The sequence below is a fragment of the Desmodus rotundus genome, chromosome 1, assembly GCF_022682495.2.
Source record: "Desmodus rotundus isolate HL8 chromosome 1, HLdesRot8A.1, whole genome shotgun sequence".
Taxonomy (NCBI): domain Eukaryota; kingdom Metazoa; phylum Chordata; class Mammalia; order Chiroptera; family Phyllostomidae; genus Desmodus; species Desmodus rotundus.
In genome coordinates this window covers 177,099,997-177,114,164 of record NC_071387.1, presented here as the reverse complement: position 1 = coordinate 177,114,164, position 14,168 = coordinate 177,099,997, and the positions used below count along the sequence as shown (strand labels likewise).

At 36.9% G+C, this 14,168-nt stretch overlaps 1 protein-coding gene across 12 annotated transcripts in view; it reads right to left on the bottom strand.

The window, feature by feature from the left end:
* The window catches only part of PDE4D (phosphodiesterase 4D), a 1,245,374-nt gene that overhangs the window by 333,929 nt on the left and 897,277 nt on the right, over positions 1-14,168 (bottom strand). The window contains exon 1 of one of the 12 annotated variants that reach the window (XM_053913463.1): positions 2,161-4,468. The exons of the other annotated variants lie outside the window; for them this stretch is intronic. The gene's annotated coding sequence lies outside the window, so the exon portion shown is untranslated. Of the gene's footprint in view, positions 1-2,160; positions 4,469-14,168 lie in introns of those variants that run through there. 12 annotated transcript variants of the gene reach the window in all.

Genomic DNA, 14,168 nt, shown 5'->3' with positions numbered 1-14,168 from the left:
CTGTGAAAAACTTTGGATGTTGTTAGGACAAAGACCGTTGTTGCATTTAGAAGTGAAAAAATCATCAAAAGTTTCTATACAAGGGAGCAAAATAATGAAAGCAGAATTTTTGGAAACATTAATATTTGATTCTATTGCAAAGGATTTGAGCAGGGGAAATGGGATCCAGGGAGATGGTGCTGTGAGAGTTTCCCCTTCCTATCTTCCTTTCTCTCAAGACATCATACATGGCCAACATGCATTCTTCAAACTTCCTTATAGATATTTAGTTGACGTATAAAAACTGCACATATTGAAGGTGTAGAATTTGATGAGTTTGGACATGTGCACACGCTTGTGAAACCATCACCACCATCAAGGTAATAGATATACCCATCTATATACCCATCACCTCCAAAAGTGTCATTGTATGTCTTTGTTTTTTGTTTCGTTTTGTGGGTGGTAATAACATTTAACATGAGATCTACCCTCTTAACAAAACTTTTAAGTGTAAAAAGCAGATCTCTACCAATTATTCATCTTTTCAAAATGGTTTTTTAGACTATCTTTCCATATTTTTTTCATATTCAATTAGGAAGCTTTCTGTCCTTACTGTGAATGTTGACTAACATGCTTAGGCTGACACAAGGTCTGTCCATAGTTTCTCTGGAGTTGAAAGGGGACCTACTTCAGGTATGAAAAGCTCAAATCCTTTCTTCTTTAGGTTATCTGAGAACTAATGGAAAAAGTACTGAAAAAAAGAAGATTGGGCATGAATCTGCTATGGGTTATCTGGTGAGATATAGGAACGAGTGAGAATAAACATGTCAAAGACATCTGTAGTGATTTGGCAAGGTCTCTTCTCTAATTTGTTTCTTATCTAGGACATAATGCATATCACAGTCTCCCTTTCTCTGAAGGGACATTGTGAAGAAAAAGAGTGCTGTGTGTCCAGTGTTTTAAAGGGCTGTGAACATCCATGGACCTTTACCCCGGGGACTGCCTAGCATGGTAGGAGCTAAAAAAGGATGTTAAATGAATCCCTGAAATTTCTTAGAAAACAGATTCTGGGGAAATGTCATTATTTCGGTCTAAAATTCTGCTACTCCTACTTATAATGAATATTTTATTTATTTTTTCATTGAACTTATTGGGGTGACACTGGTTAACAAAATTATACAGGTTTTAGGTATATAGTTCTACAACACATCATCTGTACACTGTATTGTGTGTTCACCACTCCAAGTCAAGTCTCCATCATCCATCACCATTTATACCTGCTTTACTCACCTCTACCTCCTCCCCCGCCCCCCTCAGCAATCACCACACTATCATCTGTGTCCATGAGTTCTTTTTTGCTCAATTATTCCACCCCTACCAGCACCTCTCCCTCCATGCTAACAGCTGTCAGCCTGCCCTCTGTCTATGAGTCGGTCTCTATTTTGGCTCGTTAGACCCTAGTGATTCCACTTCTGGGAATTTATCTGAAAAAAACCTGAAACACTAATTCAACAGAATATATGTGCCCCTATGTTCATTGCAGCATTGTTTATTATGCAATAGTCAAGATTTGGAAGCAACCCAAATGTCCATCATTAGATGAGCGGATAAAAAAACTGTGGTACATTTACAGAATGGAATACTACTCAACCATAAAAAATAAAAATTTACACTCTGAAGCATAGATGGATCTGGAGAACATTGTGCTAAGTGAAATAAGCCAGTCAGAAAAAAAAACAAGTACCATGTAATTTCACTAATATCTGGAATCTTATAGTGAACATTTAATTCTGCTCTGTCCCAGAAAGGATCCAAGGCTTCTGTATTCCCTTAGTGATTCATTTAGATAAGCCAAGTCACCCACTTCCTTACCTACCCAGGGGACAATAGCTAGTGCATACGTTTTAACATCTTTAGTTACACCTGGATATGTTTGTTATTTCATATACATAAACCATAGGTATCATTTGAGAATATAAGCTAGTGCCATTGAGAATGCCTGACATATCTTTGTAAAAAATTCCAAGTGACTGATTTTGTTAGTTTATGTTAAAAGCCAACTTGCCTCAAAAGTTACAAATAAAGAGTAAACTGTATAGAGAAAATTAAGTTGTAAGGGTTGTTGGATGGCATTAGCTAGTCTCGATTCCCTCTTTTCATTCAGTTCATCAAATGATTTACCAGTACACATGTGGACAGAGTTCTCACTTTTCCAGGTACCAGGGAAGAAAGCTCTGATGAGACTTTAGAAATCTGTAGGGAATTAAGAAGAAATTATTTCATATGGCTCAAACTTTGAGCCTTTGCCCATGCCACGTTCGCCCTTTCAGATCTCTTTTTATCCAGTGTTTTTAAACTATAGTCACAATGTTACCACCAGATAACATTTAAAAAAATTTAAAAACCCTACAATTTTAGTAGTTAATTCATGATACTAAAAACGTCACGAGGGAAAGCTAAACTGAAATTAGTGACCAGCTTTTGCTTTGTGCCAAATGACTGAGGCATTTCTGCCAATATTAATTACGGGATTTCCTCCAGTGCTTTATGCGAGGCAATTCCTAAGGAATTCTGTGGTTGGGGCAAAGTCCAATGTAGTGACCTCAGTCTCCTGTGTCTCCAGCCCCTCTCTACACACACTCTGTGAGGCCCATTGGCAGGCGCAGGCAGAGCTAGAAGGCAGATTTTTGAAGGGAGAAGGAATGATTAGAGGAATGTGTGAGTGTGTGTGTGTGTGTGTTTATTTTGCATGTGTCCCAATTCTTCACAGTCCAGGACGTCCCCAGGAAGTTCTGTGCTAAATCTCTACATTGTAGACCTTTCCAGCAGGCCGCTGCTTCCCTGGTCTCCCCCCAGCTGTCTGCCCCTCTCACTGCCAAGTGCGTGGCAACTCAGCCACACACACAAAATGAGACAAATCAGCCTACCCTACAGGCCTAAGAAAGGGACTCCACTGATGTGACTGCCTAACCATTATTAGTTCATTTAAATAGATTTTCTGATGCATAAATAACATACGTTTCTTATAACCTGCTGACTTTCATCAGCACTGACCTAAGAATCATTGCAAAAAAAAGTGTTGTGAGAATACGACAATGCTGACGTAGTTTTCTGTTTGAGTACCGTTTATTTTTTATTACTATAAAAATGATGAATATTCGTATTGAACATTTGAAAAATGCAGAAAAGTAAAAAGACAAAAGGAACAGAAAAGTCATCCCTATACAGAGATAACTACTATAAATTATCTGGCTCATTTTATTTCTTATTTTTATGTTTTTGACACATATTATGCATCTAATTTTATTACTAGATTATGCACTAAAAGAGAGAGTTTAGTGCATGTGATTTTGAATTCTGTTTTGGATTTCATGTTTTAGTATAAGAAATTTACCATTTCATTTATAGTTATTTGAAAATATTTTTAATGGCTGATAAGATTCAATTGGCTGGGTCTAATATCAAAATTTATTTAAAAATTAAGTAGAAGGGTTAGAATATATGTAGGTTTTCAATATTGCAATACTTTTGCAGCAAATATCTTTGAATGTAAACACTTTTAATATCTCAAATTACTATCCTAATCCAAGAAGCTATATGTAGAATTACTGAAGGGTTTAAATATTTTTAAAACTTGAGGCTCTTGATGATTTTTGATCATTTTAATGAAATAAAACACTCAAATTAATTTAAAAATCAATTTAACAAACTATATTTGTATGTATACTTTATCATGACTTTTTAAAAAATTAGTAAAACATGATCATTGAACCTAACTTATTACTACAGAGGATTTTTTACCACATGAAAACTAGTCAGATAAAAATAGCAATAAAAAATGATTCTCCTCTTATGAGGTAGCAAAAAAAAATCACCATATAAATCCATAATTTTGGCCGCACTTTATGACAAGGCTTAAAGTAGACATAAGAAAAAGATACATGGCCATTATTATAGCAACACAGAGCTGGTCAACCACTTCAAGTTCCTGTGGCCAGTGAGGTCACTGGACCTGCAGGCCGCCACTTCTGACAAAGTACGCACTTGAGGTCACATTTCTCTACCTGAGGAAGTTTTTCATAATTGTAATGTTCTCTTTACAAAAGGCCCTTGACTTAAAAATATCCTTTTGTGCCCTCTAGTGTTTAAATTCATCAAAACTTCTGAGACATTTATTTCTTATTTCTAAACTACAATTGAACACCATTTCATTCCTATTTATAGCAAGTGTTCATCTACATCAGAAGGTGGTCAACAGACGTACGGTTGCAATCTTTTTGAAGTTTACGTAAAATTTTTCATTTCAAAGGGAGCTAGAGCAGAAACTGCAAAACTCCCATGGGGCAGATTCCACCTGCCACCTGCTTTTGTAAATAAAGTTTTGTTGGGACATACCATGCTCATTCATTACATATTGCCTGTGGATGGCTGCATGTGTCCGACATGGCAGAGTTGAGTAGTTCACCGCAGACATTTAAGTCCTGCAGACTCTAAAATATTTACTATCTTGCTACCCACAGAAAAATTTTTCTGAACACTGGGCTAAAGAATTTCTCTGATTCTTAGATTGGATGAAGAAAAACAATAAATGTATTTTCCTAAAGGTCACGACACTTTAAAATGTCCCTCACTTCTACTCCTTTTCATCAACCACTAAAATACTAGTTAAAACAATGAGAGTTGTAGGCCATTTGAGTAGCTTTGTGGTTCAAGAACCGAATTTGTATTCTTTCATTGAAAAAATCTGCAGTACTTGACTTTTGTAATGTCCACTCAGAGTGATAATATTGACTCTATCCTGATTACTTTTACATTGACAGGACTTTGTTGGAGGGCATATAATGAGATGGAAGTTCTTCACCCATCAAGAGCAGGAGACCAAGACATTTCTTGCCTCCTGTACTACATTATCTCTTACTGAGTAGCTATGATTTAGAATTGAGTAGCTAGGAGTAGATGTAGTGCCCCCAATCTCTCTTTAGTTTTATACATTTAATAATAAAGCTTGCAATAGCTTTTACAAACACATATAGTCTTTCAAGAACAAAGTAAATATACCATTTATAATTCACATAGTGTTTACTTCAGTTTTAAGCTTGATTCAAATCTCACATAGTCACTTCTTTCATATGTGAATGAGGAAGTATAGTGCACAATAGTAAGGCCACAGTCCTATGTGGGTAATTTAACAGGCTACCTTCCTTCCCCAGTACAAATCCCACATCTTCCTAAGCCCCTCTGGTATTTTATCTTCTCTTTTGTGCATCTAAAAGCTTTAGTTAAATTTCCTTCTTTTTATGTGAAACGGTTGATATAGCATCACTAGAGCTTTTTTGTGTGTATATATGTGGTTTCCAGGAAATGGATCTATTTTATTGCCTTCTAACTTAAAATTTCGCTCAGGTTCAAAACGTTTACAGCTATTTCTTTTTCAAAGATACATATCATCAATACCCTGGCCGACATTTTGCACAATAACACAAGGAAGCATAAAACCAAAAGCTTACAAAATGATTGAAAATAGTTTCTGTTTGATCGACTTTACTCATGAAAAAGCATCTTATTCTTGTGACGGTGCATTCATGGCTATTGTAGGTTATATGCCTGGAGCTAAAGGTTTCTCAGCCTTACAGTCTCTCACTGCATGCATTTTCTTCATTTTTTTTTTGTGTATATTTACCCATATGCTGCAATACAATCCCCTTCTTGCATATAACATAAAAATCATTTCAACACAAACTCAAATACAAACCCTGCATAGATTTACTTTATGGTATCACATACTGTACATAAAACTCCTGAATCAAATATTTAAACCCACAATGTTACCTTTCAAATATTTACAGTTATAACAACAAAATGCATGGTGAAACAAATAATCTTCCAGGACCAATTTTAAAAGCAATTAAAATAAAAAATTATGAAAAAGTGACACCATACCTCTAGTCCATAAGCAAAATAAATTATTTCCAAACTTACCTGCAAAAGAAGAGGGGAAAAAAGCAATAAATATCAAATCAGAGTGCATTTAATTCCTTTATCTCTAGTAAATTAGGCAAAATTGTCATCATAAACATAGTTCTTAATTTTCACCGTGTAGAGCATTCTTTGTAAATAAAGGCTTGTCGTTCTTGTAGAGGCTGACAGGGCTGGCAGTGACATTCCCTTAAGGCCAATTCTCATTATGAATAGGTTCTTTTTCTATGCAGTGTGAACCTAATGGATGAATTTTTGGAACACAAACTTAAATAATTCCCTTGACCTAGGAAATTAGTGCATTGTGAAATATATTTTTAGGACTCCAATACAAGCATTGGGGAAAAATACTTCAGAGTCAGATCAACCCTAGGTTAAATCCCAGTTCTTTGAAAGCCTGGTAACTCAAGCCATGTTATATCCCTTGAGACTCAGTATTGTTATCTGTAAAATGAGGGCACAATATTTACCTAGTTGGATTATTCTGGGCATTAAGTGAGGTCATGTGGTAGAAGCTCAGTAAGTATTAATTTCCTTCCTGACTTCCTGTAAGCTTCATTTTATGTCAATACTCGGCAGAAATATAGGTGTTCGGTGTAGTATATAAAGCATGGAAGGGTTTTTGTTAATTTAACATGGATAAAAAAGATAAATTCTACATATTCTTGTCTTCTTTATGATGTCACAAAAATGGTTTATACAAAATATCAGCCATTTTCTATACACTGAACAGTTTATTTTCCACTGTAAATGTAAGCATCTCACTCAGAGTTCAAGCTAATAACTGAGAGAGCAGCAGTCTTTAGCACAGCCTCTACATCCCAAACTAGGATACATCCTGTGTCTCCTGTCACTGCCCCCTTCACTCCCTCACTGTAGCCTCACTAGCCTCCTCTCCTTTCCTGGAAAGAGCAGGGATGCCCCAACCTCAGATCATCTGCATTTCCTGCTCCCTCTGCCCAGGAATCCACACTGCCCATCTCGCATCCTCCTCAAGCCTTATCTCAAATGGTCTCTATTCAGTGAGGACTAACCTGACTGCCCCATTAACTCTCCTTCCTTCGCACTGTCTTTTCCCAGCACTCCAATCTTCTAACACATCATATAACACCATACAAGTTATCATGTTTTTTGAGTCTCCTTGTCCCTAACGCACTATATAAGTTACACAAAAACAGGGGTTTCTGTATTTATTGTTCATTATTAAATACCCAGGACTTACCACAATGCCCTGTAAATAGAAGGTATTCAAAAACATTTGTTTAAAAAATGTATATAGCATATATAAAAGAGCAAAATATAAAAATAAAAAGTATACACATATAAGTATTTTATTTATTGTCTTTTTGTTTTGGTTGGGTATTTTATTTATATATTTAAATGTTTTATTTATATAAATATATTTCTTATATGAATAAATACTTATATACTTACTGCATATACATGAGTACTTACCTAAATTTTAACCTAGAAGTAAATCATTTTATTTTTACTTATTTTTTTTATCCTCACTTGAGGGCATTCTTATTGATTTTAGCGAGAGTGAGAGGGAGACAGAGAGGGAGAGAAACATCTATGTGAGAGAGAAACATCAATTGGCTGTCCCTCATATGTGCCCTAACCAGGGATTGAACCCACAACCTAGGTATGTGCCCTGAGTGGGAATTGAACCTGTGACCTTTCGGGTTATGGGACCACTCCAGCCAACAGAGCCACAATGACCAGGGTTACTTTTACTTAATTTTGATGAGAGAATTGGGATAGTCATTAGAGCTGTTGGCTAGTATTTCCAGCTATCCCCCTAACAGGCCCATGTATACTTAAGAAGCCTCTGTGGTTGAATGACTAGTTTGGGCCAACCTCATGAGCAATGAGTGTCAAGCACTAAATTCCTGGTGTGAAACCCTTCACCCCTTTTTTCTCTTTGCCATAGAGATCAGCAAAGTCCAAGACGGCAACTCTCTGTTCCTCTGAGCTGGAGTGGCACAGCTACGGACCATAGCTTGAGTTGGTGGCATTAGCATGGGAGAAGAAAAAGCCAACATGTATTGTTACAAGATTTGAGGTTGTTAATGCAGCTTAACTCAACCCCTTGTGACAAATGGAGAAATTAGGCACATATAATCAAGGAATTACACCCAATGGCTTATTTGAAAAAACTATTATTTGTATCCCTTGTGAATACCCTTTTCCAAATCATTTTGTTTCTGGTGGTACTACGAGGTCTGTCCGGAAAAAGTCCAGTCATTGTTAATATAACAAGAATGGTTTGTGTGATGTGGCTGTAACCTGGCAGCCAATGGGTGTGGACTGGAATGTGCATGTGTGAACAATGATAACTTCACTGTACTAGTCAGTGGGGTGGTAGATGCCTTTGAGTGAGCATGTGTACTGTGTAGCCATCACATTCAAAATGACTGAGCGAGTAGAGCAATGAATCTGCGTCAAATTTTGCATTAAGCTTGAACATTATTCTACAGAAATATATGGATAATTCAGAAGTCCACAGCTATGGGCAACTGGTGATTGGCAGCTTCATCACAACAATGTGCCTGCTCATGCATCACATCTCATGCAGAGTTTTTGGAGAAACATCAAATCACCCAGATGACTCAGTGCCTATATAGCCCAGATTTGGTGCCCTGTGACTTCTGGCTTTTCCCAAAACTAAAATCATCTTTGAAAGGGAAGAGACTTCAGACCATGGATGAAATTCAGGAAAATACGACGGGGCAGATGATGGTGATTGGGAGAACTGTGTGAGGTCCCAAGGTGCCTACTTTCAAGGGGGTTGAGGCATCACTGTCCTATGTAAAATGTTTCTTTTATCTTGTATCTTCTTCAATAAATGTCTCTATTTTTTAATATTACATGGCTCTGGACAGATCTCATATAACTCTAAGTAATAGGCTTATAAGTTCTTCCTTGTTTTTGAAATTTTGGCTATTGTCTGTTTATTTTTGGTATAATAAAGATTTAATTATCTTATACTGGTCTCCCCTTCCCCTTCTCTCACCTAGTTGAATCTCAAATTTTAGTTAAATTTATAATCACTGCTTGCATATATTTATTGTATAAATTTTGTTTACTACATATGTAATACGTAGTAAACATATTCCCCTCATGCCATAACTTCTGTTTTGCTTATAGTTAATAATTGCCTGTTTTTCACACATGCAATTTTATTTTACCTTAAAGATTTATTTTTCCTAACAGTAACTCATATTTGGCATGGGATCAGCTGAGGCCTCCTCTGAGCCTTTAATCCTCCTCCTCCCTCCCTCTGAGAGCACTTCCCTGTAAACATCCTGCACATCAGAGCCTGCTGCCCAGAGAATCTGACAGCAGCACAGGCGCTCCCCTCAACCCCTTATTTCACTCAGCCCCTCGCCGCACCCCCACAGGGCACTACATAGAGTCAGTTCACCACCAAGAATCAGAGCCCACAGTTTTTGGATCATGGTGTAATTGCTCTTCTCTATTAACATGGATTAAAAATAATTTTATCTATTAAAAGCAGAAAAAGACATAAGAATACTATCCAAATCACTGCATAAAATATTTTTGAGATGTTAAGAGTTTGGTTGAATAATATAAACAAGGAAATGGCTAAAGAGTCAAATGATTTGGAAAATGTTGACTTGACAATTTTAAAGAAAAACATTTTTTACTATAGGACTTATAAGAGCTTTGGATGTAATAATTAGAATGTGACCATTCTAGAATGTGGAGAACATTTGTAGAATAATCAAACTGTCCCCCAAGACATCAGTTAATACCAGACTAAGTCATCTTTTATAACACTCTTTGGGAATTGATGCACGAGGCACAGGCATCTTAAACCAACTTTTATACCAATTTCAGTATTTCTGTTACTCATACGAGGTTCTTTTACCTTAACTGGAAAGGTAAAATGAATTGTTAATCACTTGAAAAACGGCATGACTGTACTGAGGAATAAAACATGTTAGTTCACTTGCAGGCAAGTGTTTTATCTGTTAGATCAAATTGCCTGCTAAATTAAAATTAATCATAACATTTGAATTATAATCATTTAATGTAAAATTTTCTCTCCCAGAATAGTCTACACTAGAAGTCAATTTCTTAACATCCCGAAATGTGTTCAAGGAATCTGTGTGTATTTTGAAGTCTATCTTTTTATCTCTAGTTCAGTTTGTGCCAAAATGTTCTCTGTAGAGTGCCATCCCCATTAGATACTCTGAAAACAAACAAAAACGTTCCATATTTAATAAAGTTCAGGATATTCTGCACATAGTATATCTTTCTGGAGGTTTAATATATTTAGTCTGTTTAAGACTCTGGAATCTTACTGTTATACATCAGTTTATTTTTGTGAATCACAGCTTATTTGGCCATAGACCCATTTGCATGTAGCTCCTATTGCTATTAGATGGAACTAGCATTCCACAAAACCTACTTTGGAACATACTGACTGATGCTGCCAGGGTTCTTAAGGGCAGGAGATGAAGAAAACAAATTACTATAAATATTACAGGAAAAAATAAGAGCTCCAATGGTCCTGACCAAGAGAGTTGATTTTTGTGAACGTACCTGGTTTCTGAATGAGAAAGAAAGAGGGCAGAGAACTAGCAATCGGATTATATTTATGTACTTAAGGTATACAGGGGTCCTTGGACCAAATGTACCAACCTCGCACTGTCAGACTTTGTTTACCGGTGGATGGCGGTTCGAGACGAGGCTGTAAATCTAAAACATATCTTCTACTTTCGGATAGAAGGAACATCAAGGGCCTTTGATGCACCATGAACAACACAAACCTAATACTAATACTAAAATGTTATCGTTGTTGATGTCAGGAACTTTAAGAAGCTAAAAGTTATAAAGATAAAGATTTAGCTTAGGGACTCGAATAATCGAGCAAAAACATTTCATCATGTTTTTATTCATCTTTGTATTTATTTCATAAAATTTTGTGAGGTTTTGGAGGTGAAGAGATAATGGGATCAAAACTTTATTTTTGCCCCCCAACCTTCTAGCTCTCCCTTGTGTATCATGTAGGAGTTTGAAATGTGAAGTCCAGAAACAGGACAAGTGAAATGGGGGGGGGGGGGGGCGATGAAGCACCTGGAATAATATGCAAAGTAGTGTGTATATTTATCTGCATTTCTTAAGGGACTTCTCTTTCTTTTCTGGTAACAGTTTTATAAAATTTCTAATGGAAGGTGTCACAAGTCATGTTTATGATATTTAGTAATATCTTTGTTGGAACCTTCATTTTAGATAGTTTAGAAATTTAAAATTTGTAAAGTCTACAGTTAGTTTATAGGCATTGGTTAAAACATGCTTAATTATATAAAATTTCAATATACTTTTAAAATTTTATTCTGCAGCTAGGGCAGGGAGAACTACTTCCCCTAAAGGTCTTATGTGAATGAGAAACTGAATTGCCCACAAGATGGCTCTCTATAATCTTGGATATAAACACATCCAATGATTTATCCAATGTTTATATCCAAGATTAGTTTACCAAACCAATTTCTCAAAAAGCTATTTCTAACATCATCTTTTCACTTAAAAATGCTCATTCGTGGCCTGGCCAGGTAGCTCAGTTGGTTAGAGCATTGTCTCAATACGCCAAGGTTGCAGGTTCGATCTCTTGTCACAGCACATACAAGAAGCAACCAATGAATGCATAAATAGGTGGAACAATAAATCAATGTTTTTTTCTCTCTCAAATCAATACATTTTTAAGCTCACTTGCAACAAAGAATTCTCCATTGTTTTACTTCCATGCTTGGATATCTAGCATTGCCTGACAAAATATTTGTTACTATTTTGGGGATGAAAGGGCTAGTGAACAGATATTTCAGACATTCAGGAATTATGTATGCAGTAGTAGTACATTGTAATTTACCTGCTACATGCATAGCCCTGTACTATGCATGGTGGTGGATTTAAAAGCAAACAAACAAAAGGAGTTAACATTTAAAGAACAAATCACAGTTCTTATCTTTTGGGGAAGAAAAGAGTTTGGTGCCAAAACATTTCAGAGAATATTTAAGTGAAAAATGATTTCCATAAACAAATTATTGATGTACAAGGAAAACATCAATGTGGGGGTCAATTAGATATGAAACCATATGAAGTTAATTTGACTTATAAGGAATTGCAATGTTTTCATGAGAGGAAGGTAGGAAGACAAATATTTCAGAAAGGCAAAGAGCATAAGAAAAAGCTTGGGATTATGTGGTCACGACATCCAAGGAAATGGTCTCCCTGTAGTTCAGGCGAGGTAGTTTATAGACAGTGTTTCAAGTTACTCCAAGGGGAAGGAGAGGTAATGAATATTTATGGAGGGCATACTATGATTCATGCTGTGATTAAGTGATCCCTCTACCTTGACAACATATGCATGTGCCTCTTACTAAGATATTGGAACCATGATGCTATATTTGGATATTTTGAAAGTAGGTTGTTCTTTCCTATGTTGTACTAAATTCTAGTATCCAGTCATCTAGGGAGAGGAAGGTCCTCAGAGAGGAAACCAGAATTAAGAAGGTGGGCTGTTTGTAAGCATAAGGGGTGATTAATCTTCTCTGCCTTGATTCTTAGCATCCTATATTCATCTGACTACACTGTGACTTGTAGGGCTCTGTTGTGTTAAGGATGAATATGGCCTCTACTGCCTGGTAGAGACAGAAGGAAAGCTTCGCAGAAGGGACCAAATTTGAATAAAGTATCTCCTATAACAAGTCAAATTATCTACTCTCATGTGGTTTTGATATTACATTTTTCCTTTTTTCAGAAAAGTCTTGCTTAAAAATTTCTGTTTTGTCTCAGCTGTTGACAACCAAAAAAAGAGAGTTTTTTTTTAAACCCATATTTGGAATAAATTGGGTTAATAGGAACAGTATCTCTCTAAAGAATGTTGACATGGTGAAAACAAAAGTTAAGAAAGACCTCAGGAAAAAGAGTTTATGTTAGGGGAAAGAGAGTTGAGGCATGTGGTCTAGCTCTCTCACTCCAAGTTGAGAATTATCCTTCATTCCAACCTTGAACTCCAAATTTATAAGTCAACCTGTCTACTCAAGATCCCCTTGTAAACATCTCAAGTTACCATGTTCATAACAGAGTTTCCAAACTATCCCCGCCAAGCCCTCCATCTCTGATGTCTCGGCCCACCTCAGCTTTTGACCACTCCATTCTCCAGTGGCTCCGTCCGAAACGTGATCAGCCACCATCGTATTTAAAGACAAGCGTCCTCGCTGGTCTCCCTGCTTCTTCCCTTATCCCTCTGACGTCTATTTCGAAATTAGTAGTCAGAGTGTTCTTGTTAAAACCTTTGCAAGTCTCCTTGCTAGCTGATTATTTCACTCAGAATTAAGGCCAAAGTCACTAATTATATCCACAAAGCCCTATGGGAATTCCCCTAATTCCCTCAGGTTTCATCTCAACCTTGGCTTCTCCTGTTCTCCAGTTTCCGTCCTCACCCCAGCCTCGGGGCTTCCTTATTGTTCTTCAGTCACAGCAGCGGGACTCCGGACTTTCCTTCAGCTTAGGACACTCCTCCCTCACAGACGTCTCCTTCTTGTATTTACTGAAATGCCACCTTTTCACGAGGTGGCACCCCACTTAAACTTCTGCCACGTAAACACAGTGCTTCTTAGCATTTATTACAAAATCAACCTCAATATCTATATCTATCTATCTTTACATTATTTTTTCTTATCTCCCCCCCAACAAGAATATAAGTATCATGAGGGTAGAATTTTTGTTAGTTTTGTTCACTGTTGTATCTCCTCCAATATAGAGAATAAAGCTAGGAACATAGTATGTCTTCAACAGATATTTATTGAATAAGCTATTTTTTCAAGTCTTGATTTCTGTGTTCTCCTGAAAAATTAGAAAATCTGTTATCATTGGCCTGTGTTTTCACACGGCAACACTCTTAGAAACACAGGAGTAGCTGTACAGGCAGGTGAGGATGGGCTTTCCCTTGGGCCAGGATCACCGCCTGCCTTCTTCATTCGCGTTACCTGCCTGACCCCCACCGATGTGTGAGCTGTGACCTATGCTGAGCACGTCCTGAATGAAGAACGACAGGTTTAAATGAAGACTTTCAGTACGTCATCTGGGAGCAGTGGGTAGGGTTGATGCAAGGGGCTTGGATGCAGACATGCCAGTTATGAGTCCAGGCAAGAACAGGTGAGAACTGTGCGAGGCTAACATGC